Here is a 12,804-nt window from a genome sequence, read left to right on the forward strand (position 1 = left end):
TCTCTCTCTCTCTCTCTCTCTCTCTCTCTCTCTCTCTCTCTCTCTCCTGAAGTGCAGCCCCCTGGTGGCTAAAGATTTGTTCTACATCCCAGATTCAGCTGCCCCATGGAGACAGAGACATTAACGAAGAATTAAGAATGAAGACAAGTGTATTGATCTCCCCCACCAATCTTTTCCAACCGATATCTCTTAATCACAGAACAAATTGGAGTCCTGGTAAACTACTTTAATGAGCATCCATTCTATTTCTCTGTTCCCACCATTGGAAGGGAAGCTGTCTTCCTGTCTCCCTACCTGGTTCCTCCTTATTTGTATTTGTGATTCATTCTTTCATACTGCATCTATATTTCATTTTATGTGTACATGCATATGTGTTTTTTTCCACATTTTTATCTGTGTTTTGCTCTGGTACTGGAGGTTTATTATTGTAGATCATCATGAGGCACCTGAATATTTTACAAGACAATGAGCCTCTCAAATCTCAGTATCTGAGGAACTAATTTTGTACAGCAAAAGAGAAAAAAATAAAAAAGGAAGGAAAAAGAAAACAGTAACCATACATTTGGTTTCTAGACAGTATTAGGATGGCATAACTTGTTCCCGTCTGAATGAATTCAGTGGATTTGTATTCTGCAGTACCTGCTTAAAATGTGTAGCCAAATCAGAGTCATTCTTTAAATTAGAAACAAGTCCCACAGCTTTCTCAGCATTGAGTGTATGTCTCGTATTCACAACTCTGTTCAGGTGAAACAAGCCCTTATCCCAAGAGGGTGGGCAGACAGGAGAGTTCTTAGTGCACAAGCATAAATTTCTTCCTCCTTCCAAATGATATTTTATAAAATTGTAAAGGAAATTGACACCTTAAAGTGTCTGGGTAATGCCGTGTCATAAACTTCACACTGTAAATTGGAGAGCCAGGGTAGGTTTGTGTTCACGCGGCAGCTACATACCTGGAACATACGTCCATGTTCCCAGGCCTGATTCTAGCTTTGGTCACCCAGGGGAAATCAGTACCGATGTCAGGCCCTGGATTGTTCATCTTCAAACTGTGTATATACACTTTTCTCTTTCTCCCTCACGCCTTCCCCATCTGCACCTTGCGTTATTGGTATTCAGAAAATAGATGAACCAATGTTTATGAAACACTTTGGGAACCTGAAGCAAAATTATCTTCTGCAGGCCTAAGTTGTTATCAACTGTATTGTTATCCTTATTGTTACGATGTACATGCTGTTGCATATTTGCAAATTACATATAGTAATTACCTGCCTACATACATACAGTAATTCAAGTGTCATCACTAGTACTTGACATTAGTATTCCACAGCAACTTGCAGGGCAATAAATAGTACTGGGATGGTTTCTCTTGACAGTTGTTGATTATTTATTGAGGGCCCCAGGTATCTTAGACACTAATTAAGAGAATTTAAAAATACCTCTGCCAAGCGCTTCGTAATCTCTGACATCCTACCTGGCAATTGTCCTATGCTATATGAAGTTCTCACAGTGAAGCTACAAGGCAGGGTGGCAGATCCATCTCCTTCAATGATTCCATTTTGCAGATGATGAAACTGAGGTTCAGAAAGTATGAGTGTTTCTTCCGAAATTACATTGTTTGATAAGGTGTCATGCCTAGAACCCAAGTCTTTACATTTTTTGTTTAATACTCTTTTTATTGCCTTGTACTACTTCACAAAGATTGGGAGAGGGATGATAAAAAGGCAGGCCATTGGCTGGGTTATGAGATTACTCAAGAGTGACTATGTTAGGTTATTAGGATGCTAGATACCCTCCCCAAATTATTCCATAAAGAACTAATTAGGTTTTATATGAAAAATGAAATGACAATAAAATTTTGGCCCATGGATTAGAGGTATAGATGAGACCTTTAGAAAACAATAGATGGGTTACCCTAGATAGTCAGGACAGAATCTTGGAGCCATTGTTAGCATACAGTGGGACTCCTATCTTTCTGGGAAGTAGGTGGGCAGGCTACAATTTCTACCACTTTTGTAGCTGGGATATAAATGAAAGCTATCAGTCCCTAGCACTTAGCTGATGCTTTGTATAGAAGACACACCAAAGTTGGCTGTTGATCACAGGGGAGGTGATTATTTGGGTGGGTCTCTGAGGAGCAGTATGGCAATCACATCTACTCCCATGAAGCAGTGCTCCCTACTTACTGTGAGGAAACATTGATGGTCGACAGACAGTCTCCAGGTGGCCTGTGGGCTGGTCTTTCATTATGTTAATGTTTGCTTCATAATACAGGACTGTTTCTGGCAATAATTAATAATTTGCTTATGATATTTAATACAACTCAGGCAGTCCTGGTTTGATTTATTATCAAGTGCAGTGCATCTCCCCATTTCTTCTTCTTTTTTCCAAATTGTGGTGAAAATGTGTTGTTGTTAGTGAAAATATGAGGTGGTTTCAAAAAGTTCTTTGTGAAAATGAAACCAACAGATAATAGAATTTCCACAAACTCTTTGAATCTTTCTCACACACACACCAAAAGATTCACCAATTCAACAGTCAGTCTACTTTCAAAATTCCATAATACTGATTACAATTTACAGTTTGTACAACCATTATTGCTATTCTTTCTTAAACTATTCTACCACCAGTAACAAAAACTCAATGCCCCCTAAGCAAAAATCCTTCCCATTTATTCTTATAGAGGATTATTTCCACCAATGGGTCATCAGAGACCACCCCTACTGACTTTTAAAAGGAAAAACTGAATTGAATTTTGGTAGAGATCCTTATCATCCCTTAGAACATAGAAAATTAATCATATAGCATGACAGTAGAGTAAGATAAAGTATTAAAAATTAGAAGTTAAAGGACCAGGAAATTCATCTTGACTTACTTACCTAGAAGTTCTGTATTATAACAACTCACTTAACATTTCAGAGCCTCACCTTTCTCTTCTGTAAAATGACAGTATTTGATTAAATCGATTCTAAACCCCATCTAGTCATAAAATTATTGGATTCTCAGTGAATTGAAAATTGATGGTACAATTTAGGGGGCAGTTTCCTGAGTTGTACAATTTCTCTAAGATATAATTGCAGTTTGTCTGAAACATTAAATTATAGCAAATGACCCAAGAGCTACAGCACTTATGTATCAAAGTTTCCAACGTGCAAAAGGAATGCTTAATTTTTTTGCTGTAACAAACCCAATCTTTCCCACCAATTGACAAGAATGTCTTTAACCACGTTGTTGGTATTCTTAAGCGCCACTGAGCCAACTCCAACTCATAGTGACCCTATGTACAACAGAACAAATAACAATTCTCACAATTCTTGTTATGTTTGAGCACATTGTTGCATGGAGTATGTCTATCCATCTCCTTGGGGGTCTTCTTCATTTTCGCTGATCTTCTACTTAACCAAGCATGGTGTCCTTTTCCAGGTGCTCTTCCCTCCAGATAATATGCCCAAAGTCCAAGAGACAAAGTCTCCCCAACCTTGTTTCTAAGGAGCAATATGGCTGTATTTCATGCAAGACAGATTTTGTTTTGTTCTTCTGGCAGTTCATGGTTCCTTCAATACTCTTCACCAACACCATAATTCACATCCATCAGTTCTTCTCTGGTCTTCCTTATTCACTATCGAGCATTCACATGCATAGGAAGTGTTTAGCAAACCATGGTCTGGGTAAGGCACACTTTAGTCCTCAAAGTGACATTTTTGCTCTCTAATATGTGTGGCAAGGAGCTCTGGTAGCGAGTGGTAACAAATTGGGCTGCAAACCGCAAGGTCAGCAGTTTGAAACTACCAGCTTTCTCCATGGGAGAAAGATGAGGCATTCTGCTCCCGTAAAGGTTTAGAGCCTTGGAAACTGTACAGGGTCGCTATGAGTTGGAACCGACTCCATGGCACATAACAACAACAACAATATGTGTGACACTGTGGGATAATGCTTTTACTAAAGGTAATACAGAAACGGCTGTAAGCATACATTGACGGAGAACTTCCAGAGGTTCAAGCCGGATTCAGAAGAGGCCGTGGAATGAGGGATATCATTACTGTTGTCCAATGGATCTAGGCTGAAAGCAGAGAATATCAGAAAGATGTTTACCTGTGCTTTATTGACTACACAAAGGCTTTGTGATTGTGTGGATCCTGACAAGCTATGGACAACATTGTGAAATATGAGTGTTCCAGAACACTTCATTGTGCTCATGAGGAATCTGTACCTGGACCAAGAGGCAGTTGTTTGGACAGAACATGGGAACACTGAATGGTTTAAAATTAAGAAAGATGTGTGACAACGTTGTATTCTTTCACCATACTTACTCAACATGTATGCTGAGCAAATAATCTGAAAAGCTGGGTTATATGAAGAAAAATATGGCTTCAGGATTGGAGGAAGACTCATTAGTATCCTGCGGTATGCAGATGATACAATCTTGCTTGCTGAAAGTGAAGAGGACTTAAAACATTTACTGATGAAGATCAAAGAGCACAGCCTTCGTTATGGATTATATCTCAATGTAAAGAAAACAAAAATCCTCACCACTGGACCAGTAAACAACATTCTAATCAATGGAGAAAAGCTTGAAGTTGTCAAGGACTTCATTCTTCTTGGATCAACTATCAACACTCATGGAAGCAGCAGTCAAGAAATCTAACGACTCATTGCATTAGGCAAATCTGCTACACAGATTTTAGTGTTGAAGAGCAAAGATAATCAGCTTGAAGACTGAGGTGCACCTGATCGAAGCCATGGTATTTTCAATAACCTCATATGCATGCCAAAGCTGGACAGTGAATAATGAAGACCGTAGAAGAATTGATGCATTTGAGTTATGGCATTGGAGGAGAATATTGAAAGTTCCATGTGCTGCCAAAAGAACAAACATCTGTGTTGGAAGAAGTGCAGTCAGAATGCTCACTTGTAGGCCAGAATGGCCAGATTTCATCTCTCATACTTTGGACGTATTGTCAGGAGGAACCATTCACTAGAGAAGGGTATCATGTTTGGTAAGGTAGAGGGTCAGAGAATAAAGAGGAAGACATCCAGTGAGATGGATTGGCAAATGGCATCCATGGGCTCAAGTGTGGCAACAATTGTGAGGTTGGTCCAGGACTAGGCAGTATTCTGTTCTGTTGTACATAGGGTCTCTATGAGTCGGTACTGACACAATGGCACCTAACAACAACAACAAAATGGGATAATGCACTAGATGGTAAAGTTGGTTTGAACCATAAGATTGGTGGTTCAAATTCACTAGCCATTGCTTGGAAACCCCATACAGGGTCAGTATGAATTGGAACTGACTCAATGGAACTCAACAACATCAACAATATATTTTTTCAAAAGTCTTTTGTGGCAGATTTCCCAATGTAATCATTCATTTGATTTCTTGGCTGTTGCTTCCATGACCATTGATTGTGGATCTAAGTAAAATTAAATCCTTGACAGCTTCAATATTTTTCTTCATTTGTCATGATGTTATTTATTATTCTAATTGTGAAAATTTTTGTTTTCTTTACATTGAGGTGCAATCCATACTGAAGGCTATAGCTTGTTTTTACTTTTTTTTTATCTTCTTCAGTAAAGTATTTCAAGTCCTCTGTGGCAGGTTGTTAATGAATCTTTCTTCAATACTGATGCCACATTCTTCTTCATGTAATCCAACATCTCAGATTATTTGGTCAGCATACATATTAAATAAGTTTATTGAAAGGATACAACTCTAATGTACACCTTTCCTGATTTAAAACCATTCAGTAGCCCCTTGTTCTGTTTTAATAATTGCCTCTTGATCTATGTACAAGTTCCTCATGAGTACAATTGAGTGTTCTGAAATATCCATTCTTTACAGTGTTATCTGTAGTTTGTTATGATCCACACAGTTGAATGCTTTGCATAGTCAATAAAGCACAACTAAAAATCTTTCTGGTATTCTCTGCTTTCAGCTAAGATCCATCTGGCATCAGCAATGATATCCCTCATTCCACGTCCTCTTCTGAATCTGGCTTAAATTTCTGGCTACTCCCTGTCAATGTACTTGCTGCTGCAACTGTTTCTCAATTATCATCTCCAAATTTTTACTTCCATGTGATATCAATCACATTGTTCAATAATTTCCACATTCTGTTGGGTCACCTTTCTTTGGAATGGGCACAAGTATGGATCTCTTCCAGTTGGTTTGCCAGGTAGCCATTTTCTAAATTTCTTGGCATAAATGAGTAAGCACCTCCAGAACTATATCTGTTCATTGAAACATTTCAATTGATATCCCATCAATTCCTGTAGCTTTGTTTTTCACTAATGCCTTTGGTGCATCTTGCACTTCTTCCTTCAATGCCATTGGTTCTTGATCATATGCTACTTCCTGAAGTGGTTGACTGTTGGCCAATTTTGCGGGGGAGGTAGTGTGACTGTGTATTCCTTGTATCTTCTTTTGATGCTTCCTATATCATTCAAATGTTTGCCCATAGAATCCTTCAATATTTCCAGTTGAGGCTTAAATTTTTTTCATCGGTTCTTTCAGCTTGAGAAAAGCTGAGTGTGGTCTTCATCTATAGGTATGAGTAATGGAATACTCATTGTATTCCATGATGACAAATGCATTGGCTACCATAGGCTATCTTAATGGATCTTACACCATGCCATGGAATGATGGCCCATCAAAATTCTTCCCATTGGGCTTAGGAGGAGGTGGAGGGTGTTAGAGAAGAAAGGCTGAAGGGAAGGCAGAGAAAAGAGCTGAGGCCAGGCTTGATGAGGTGAGGGTTTGTTGGCAAAATCTTGCTTAAACAGCATCTACTTGGCTTGACTTTTAAAAAAATAATAAAATAAAATGGATCCTCGTCTGCTGAGTGGGATCCTTCTTATTTTTCCATAGCCACTTCTATCTTCACAAGTACACACACTAACATTTAGCAGCACAGGCACCACTTTGGTGATCCGGGAATGTGACAATACAGACTTTAAGTTGAAGTTATGGATTGCAGTTTTTCATTATAATGTAGAAATTTACAACTGAGATGCTCCGTATTGCCCCTTGCAGCTGCCATAAGGTTCCATTGTGCTTGGGCTTCCAGTCCTGAGGTCTGAGGAACTAAAGCAGTTTAGGGAAAAGTTGTCGAGAAATCTCCCTTGTTTCTGCAGAGCCATCTTAATCATGCCGCCTCTTTTCTTCAGGTTGATTTACATTGCAGCGTGACATTTCATCATTAAGGAAGCAGGTCCCAATCTTCTGTGTCTTTTTCTTGGCTTGTCTGGCAAGCAATTCTCTTTTGCAAGCTATGAAATCCTTAAGGAGGACTTCCTGGCAAGGGAAAAATCCTCAGTCATCCAACAGTCTCTCACTTTTCTATTTTAAATCTTGGCCATGCACATATGGTTGAGCATGTGTGTCTAAAAATTTCTTCCACATTGACTAACTCGAGCTATTTAATAGATTGTGCTGGCGGTGGGCCTCTGCAGCGAATCCTGGGATGCTCATCTCCCTCCTTTGGGAGGCAGGAGACAGCCTCATGCATTTGCCTTTGTGCTTTCCTTGTAATCTCCCTCTCTTGCCCTGTTAGAGCATGAAAGTTAGAACCTGCTTCTTTGCTCATTTCCTGGCAATTAACATTGTCCCTGATCTCCTACTTGTAGCAGACCAGAAAGAGCTCCAAATACCTTAGTTAATGTCCCAGCAACTGAACTTCCCCTAGGGCTTTGCTAAAGGATGCTCTAGCACATTTCTAAGGACAGGACAGCTTGAGGACATTTTCACCCTACACTCTTAAGGCCTGATAGTGTGTTTGTCTGCATTTAATGTATTTCAACCATAACTTACACCCCAAACTTGGAACCCCTCTTCTCCAGCTTTCCCAAGCACAGGTCTGGGTCCTATTAGGTCCTCAAAAAGAATGGCTCAAGGAATTTGAAGACAAAGCTGTGTTCTGGTAGTTTGACTCCTTTTTCCATGCTGGAGGGGATGGGGCTAAAGGAACCCAGGAGAATGATGGAGGCATGCACCCTCAGCTACCCCCCAGTGGTGTCTACTCCAGACATGAAGCCCAAACACCCATGGTTTTCTTAGCAATTTAGAAACTCTGAGAAGCTGCCTATATGATACCCCATGATCCAAAATAAGGACTGCCCTGCTACAAGGGGAAGGTCACTGTTTTCAGTGACTCAGAGGAAGAGAGAAAGGTATTTCAAAGAAGACAAAGAACAAGAGTAACAACAGGAGCAAGTAAATGAATAACAAAAGGCAGCGGGTGAGCAGTAGATTGACACTGTGGTAGTTAGGTGCTGTCAAGTCACTCATAACCCTGTATAGAGTTTCTGATGAGCAGCTGGTGGGTTTGAACCGCTGACCTTGCAGTTAGCAGTCCCGTGCTTATCCTATAGCATCACACCAGGACTCCAGATTAGCACTAGTGGCTTAGAAATTTGAGAAGTTACCCACCCCCATTCCCCAGGAATTACAAATGTTGTCATAATCTGTGCCTGGCCTCTTTGGCAGAGCCTTAAAGCTCAGTGCTATTGTAAGAATGGTAATATTATCCTCCTGCTGGGGTGGCCCTAGAAATTTCATTTTTTGTTGAATGTTAAATATGTCCCCTGAAGTTTATCACAAACAGCATGAAAGAATAAAACTCCACGTGGCTGGTATTTGGTAGATCTTCTTCCCCACTGAAGCAACAAGCCCTTAAGTAAAAAAAAGAAGGGTATGTGATAGATGGGAATATCGGGCTTACCTTCTTGGAGGGGTGCCTTGGCAGCACACATGGCTTCAACCTTCATATAAAAATAATGGTGCTGCAGTAAACAGGAAGAACATGTTGTCGTTTTTGGATTGCAGACAAAGGCAAGAGTAAACATGCATTAAAATGGAATCTCTATTTTTAACTTACCTTTCTCTTTCTAGAAATCACACCAAAGTCAGTTGACACATAATGCTGCATACCTTTTAAGGATGTAACAGCCTCCCAGCATAATTCACAAAATCATTATTTTCCCCACTGCTAATCAGCTGTTCCTTGGAAATAGGGATTCAGGGTCGCTATGAGTTGGAACCTACTCCACAGCACTAAGGACAACAACAACAAAGTCAGATGTATAATGTCTGAAGACACCACCACCAATTTCTTTCAATTCTAAGAGCTCAACTTTGTTGGAAATTGTCAATTCTGACTTCATAGTAAATTTAGCTACTCTCTCTTGGTTGTCGTCTCCAAGATGGAGACATTTAACTGTTGTGGTCTCTTTTTCCTTTATGGTGTTGGTTCCCATTGGTTCCTCACCTTGTGGGATGCTTTCTCTTCATTTTGCTTGTCTTGTTTTGCTTTAAGTGTGGCGGTGGTGGTGGTGGTTATGTTCCGTGGAGTCGGTTCCAACACATAACAACCCTGTACAGGTTTTCCCGAGGCTGTAAATCTTTACGGGAGCAGAAAGCCTCATCTTTCTCCAGCGGAACAGCTGGTAGTTTTGAACTGCTGACCTTGCAGTTTGCAGCCCAATTCATAACCACTACGCTACCAGAACTCCTTTGTTTGGTGCTTTCTAAATCCAGATATGTCTAGTAAGGGCATCGGCTTCAAGAGCCTCCTGAGCATAGGGCATTACAGAAGGCTGTCACACACATTTGCTGATCTGCTTTGCAGCCAGAACTTGGAAATCTGAGGCCTAGAGCATTTCTTGTGCTGATCTTGACTCACTCCACAACTGAGGGGACGGAACGATTAGGGAATCCAGTCTCCAGAGTCCTCAGTGTGCCTATTGGGTTTTGCTTATTAAAAAAGACCAGAGAGCTGAAAAGAAGAATGAACATGACTACAAAATCATTCCAAGTTGTAGTAAGTCCTGTCTTGTTAATAGCTAATCTTTACCCAGTCCCCATTCTGTGCCAGATGCTGGTCATAGCTTTACATCTACTGTCTTCTTTATTCCTCCTGACAATGCTATGAGGACATTGAAATAGAGAAAATGTATGTAACGGGAAGAGATTAGAGAGCAAACTTAGAAGCACTCTACTCTGAGGTCTTCATGCACCATACCTCATTGCATGCATGTGTAGGAGCATGTAAGATCATTGTTAACTGGTAAAACATTAACAATACTAACAGTGCTACCAAGACAACGTCGTCTTTCCATAGGTTAGTGCAGGTGACTTAATTTTTATGTTTTGTGTTAATCCTCACCACTTACTACCCAAATCATCTTGGACAACTAGAACTCTTTTTAACTTTCTTTTTTTGACATTTGCCCATAGCTAAAAAGGTACAGTCCGTAGGCATACAAAAGTTCCCTCTATAAAATAAACACAACCCTGCTGGGATAGATGTATGACCTTGGCTTCTTAGTATTACTGCCTAATGAAGTCCCTGGGTGGAGCTAACAGTTAGTGTGCTGCTGTTTACTGCAAGGTTGCCTGTTCAGGTCCGCTCAGAAGTGCCTCAGAAGAAATGCCTGGAGGTCTACTTTTGAAAAACCAGTCATTGAAAACCAGTTATGTTCTCTACACATTTGGAGTCACCATATGTGAGTTGGGTTGGTAGCAACTGGTTTATGAATTAATAGAACTATAGAGCTCAAATGATAGGAAATCACCTGAAACCAGGCAATATGATGCCACACATACCCCCCACCCATTGTGAAGGGCATATGAATTCAATCATGTACAGGCTGGTGCTCTGTGTTGTCAAGTTTGTTCTGACTTAAACAGTGGCCCTGTATAACATTTCTGAAGCTATACATCTTTACAGGAGCAGAATGATTTATCTTTCTCTCACGGAGTGGCTGTTGGATTTGATCTACTGACCTTACAGTTAATAGTCCAACAAATAACCCCGTATGCTACCAAGACTCCTTCGTATATAGACAGTCCCCTGGATTATGAAGGAGATTTTTGTTCCTGTGCCTTTAAGAATTTGTAGGTAAGTCACAACAGGTGTATACAGTTCTCATTTAGTCTTCCTTTAATACAAGGAAAGGCTCATAAGCCTTTTCTATGATTTAAGAGCTGTACTGTAGCACATGAAGGTGGTTGTGATGAAGAATTTGTTGCCAGTAGGGATTGGTTCAATCGTTTTAAAGTGAGGACAAACTTACATATTATTAAAGGACAAGTAAGAGTTGTCTGTAAATCAGAAGTTCATAACCTGGTAACTGATTGTACAGCATACCAGAGGATACAAAGATAGAATACAGTGTTCAGAACTTGGGGCTTTTATATTTGGAAGTTAAAAGTCCCTCCAGACATTGGCGAGAGTGACTAACATTTATTTTTCTAATAAGCATTTACTGACCTTAATTGCATAAAACCATGCTAGATAAGGCAAAAAATATGATAATATATAAATAAGAATTCCTTCCTCGTGGTGATCAAAGTCTAATTGGGAAAGATAATGTTGGCCCACAAGCCAAACAAAACAACAACAAAATGTAAGTCACAAGAACCTAAATATAACAAATAGTTATAGTCCCAGTAAGAGTCAACTTGAACTAAGTGATAGAAGGAAGATTTGTAAATACATTCAAAGAAAAGTTGGAGAAACCTTAATGCTTAAAAAAAAAAGAAAAAAAAAAAAAAAAAGGGAAGACTTTTAGGTAATGGTAGAAAGGCAGTGTATAAAATTAGATTGGTGTTAATATGAATTGCTGTGAAGAAAATCACAGCATGTGTGCACGCGCACACACACACACACACACACAGTCACCCTTCAATCATGTTAGTCTAGAAAGTAGCACTGATAAGATTTCAACTCTACACAGTTGTTAAGTGCCGTCAAGTCAGTTCTGACCCATAGCAACTTCATATAGTATTCAACGAGCAGCTGGTCGGTTTGAATCACCTACCTTGTGGTTCAAACCAACCTTGCAGTCCAGTGCATTATCCTACGGTACCACATATTAAAATCCTATTTCATATCAGGATTTATAGGTTACATTAGGAAATCAGTTTGACTCCACCCTGTCATCGATAAAGCATTTATTGAATTGCTTTATCTTGGAGGTAAATGGGTTGTGTAAACCCCAGTGCTTGCCTCGTCACTTACTTTTCTAAATATAAAGTCATCGCTGTGTATCCAGATACATGAGTTGTATTTTGCTGGGCTTTCCAAAGAGTGTTGAAATGGAGAGTTGCAACTATACAGCCATCTCTCTGGGATATCATAACTTTCTGAAAATTCCCTTCTGCCTGACTTTATAATGTCATATTCTAAAATATTCAGGTTGCTTCTGTTGTTCTTGCCATAAAAAATTAATGATCATGAAAGTATGATCATGTTTATTTTAAAGCAACTATTTTCTACATTTTAATTAAAAGTTGTAATTCACCATCTTTTGACCAAGTTATCTTAAATCTTCATCTTATTGGTAATGGGCATTGGGCTAGATTCAGAGAGAAATACAAGCATTACTTAATACAAACAGTAAAATTCTCAGCATTTCAAGAGATATGCTTCTTTCTGTTCATTTCATGTGCTGTGCTAACTCTGCCTTTTTAATTAGAAATATCCTCCCGCTTATGCAAGAATACTGAGAGGAGCATTGTCTTATTCATTATGTATTCCATGAGAATCACAAATGGACAAAACCAGGCATAATGTGAGGATGGTTGTGTTATTAAAGCACTTTAATAAGGTTACTCCCTCAATAGAGAGAGCTTCTCAAATACCCATTTCTTTTTCAAGTGGTGTGCAGCATGAAGTAGGATGTTCGATGCTCCTCTGGGTATGCATGAGCATGTATTTTGTATGTGTTTTACAAATTTCCTTGGGTAGACTACTTTCTCTTCCTTTTATGCCCCCTATTCCTGGTAGGGCATTGCAGAGTAGTGTG

The sequence above is a fragment of the Chrysochloris asiatica genome, unplaced genomic scaffold (assembly GCF_000296735.1).
Source record: "Chrysochloris asiatica unplaced genomic scaffold, ChrAsi1.0 scaffold00114, whole genome shotgun sequence".
Classification (NCBI taxonomy): Eukaryota; Metazoa; Chordata; class Mammalia; order Afrosoricida; family Chrysochloridae; genus Chrysochloris; species Chrysochloris asiatica.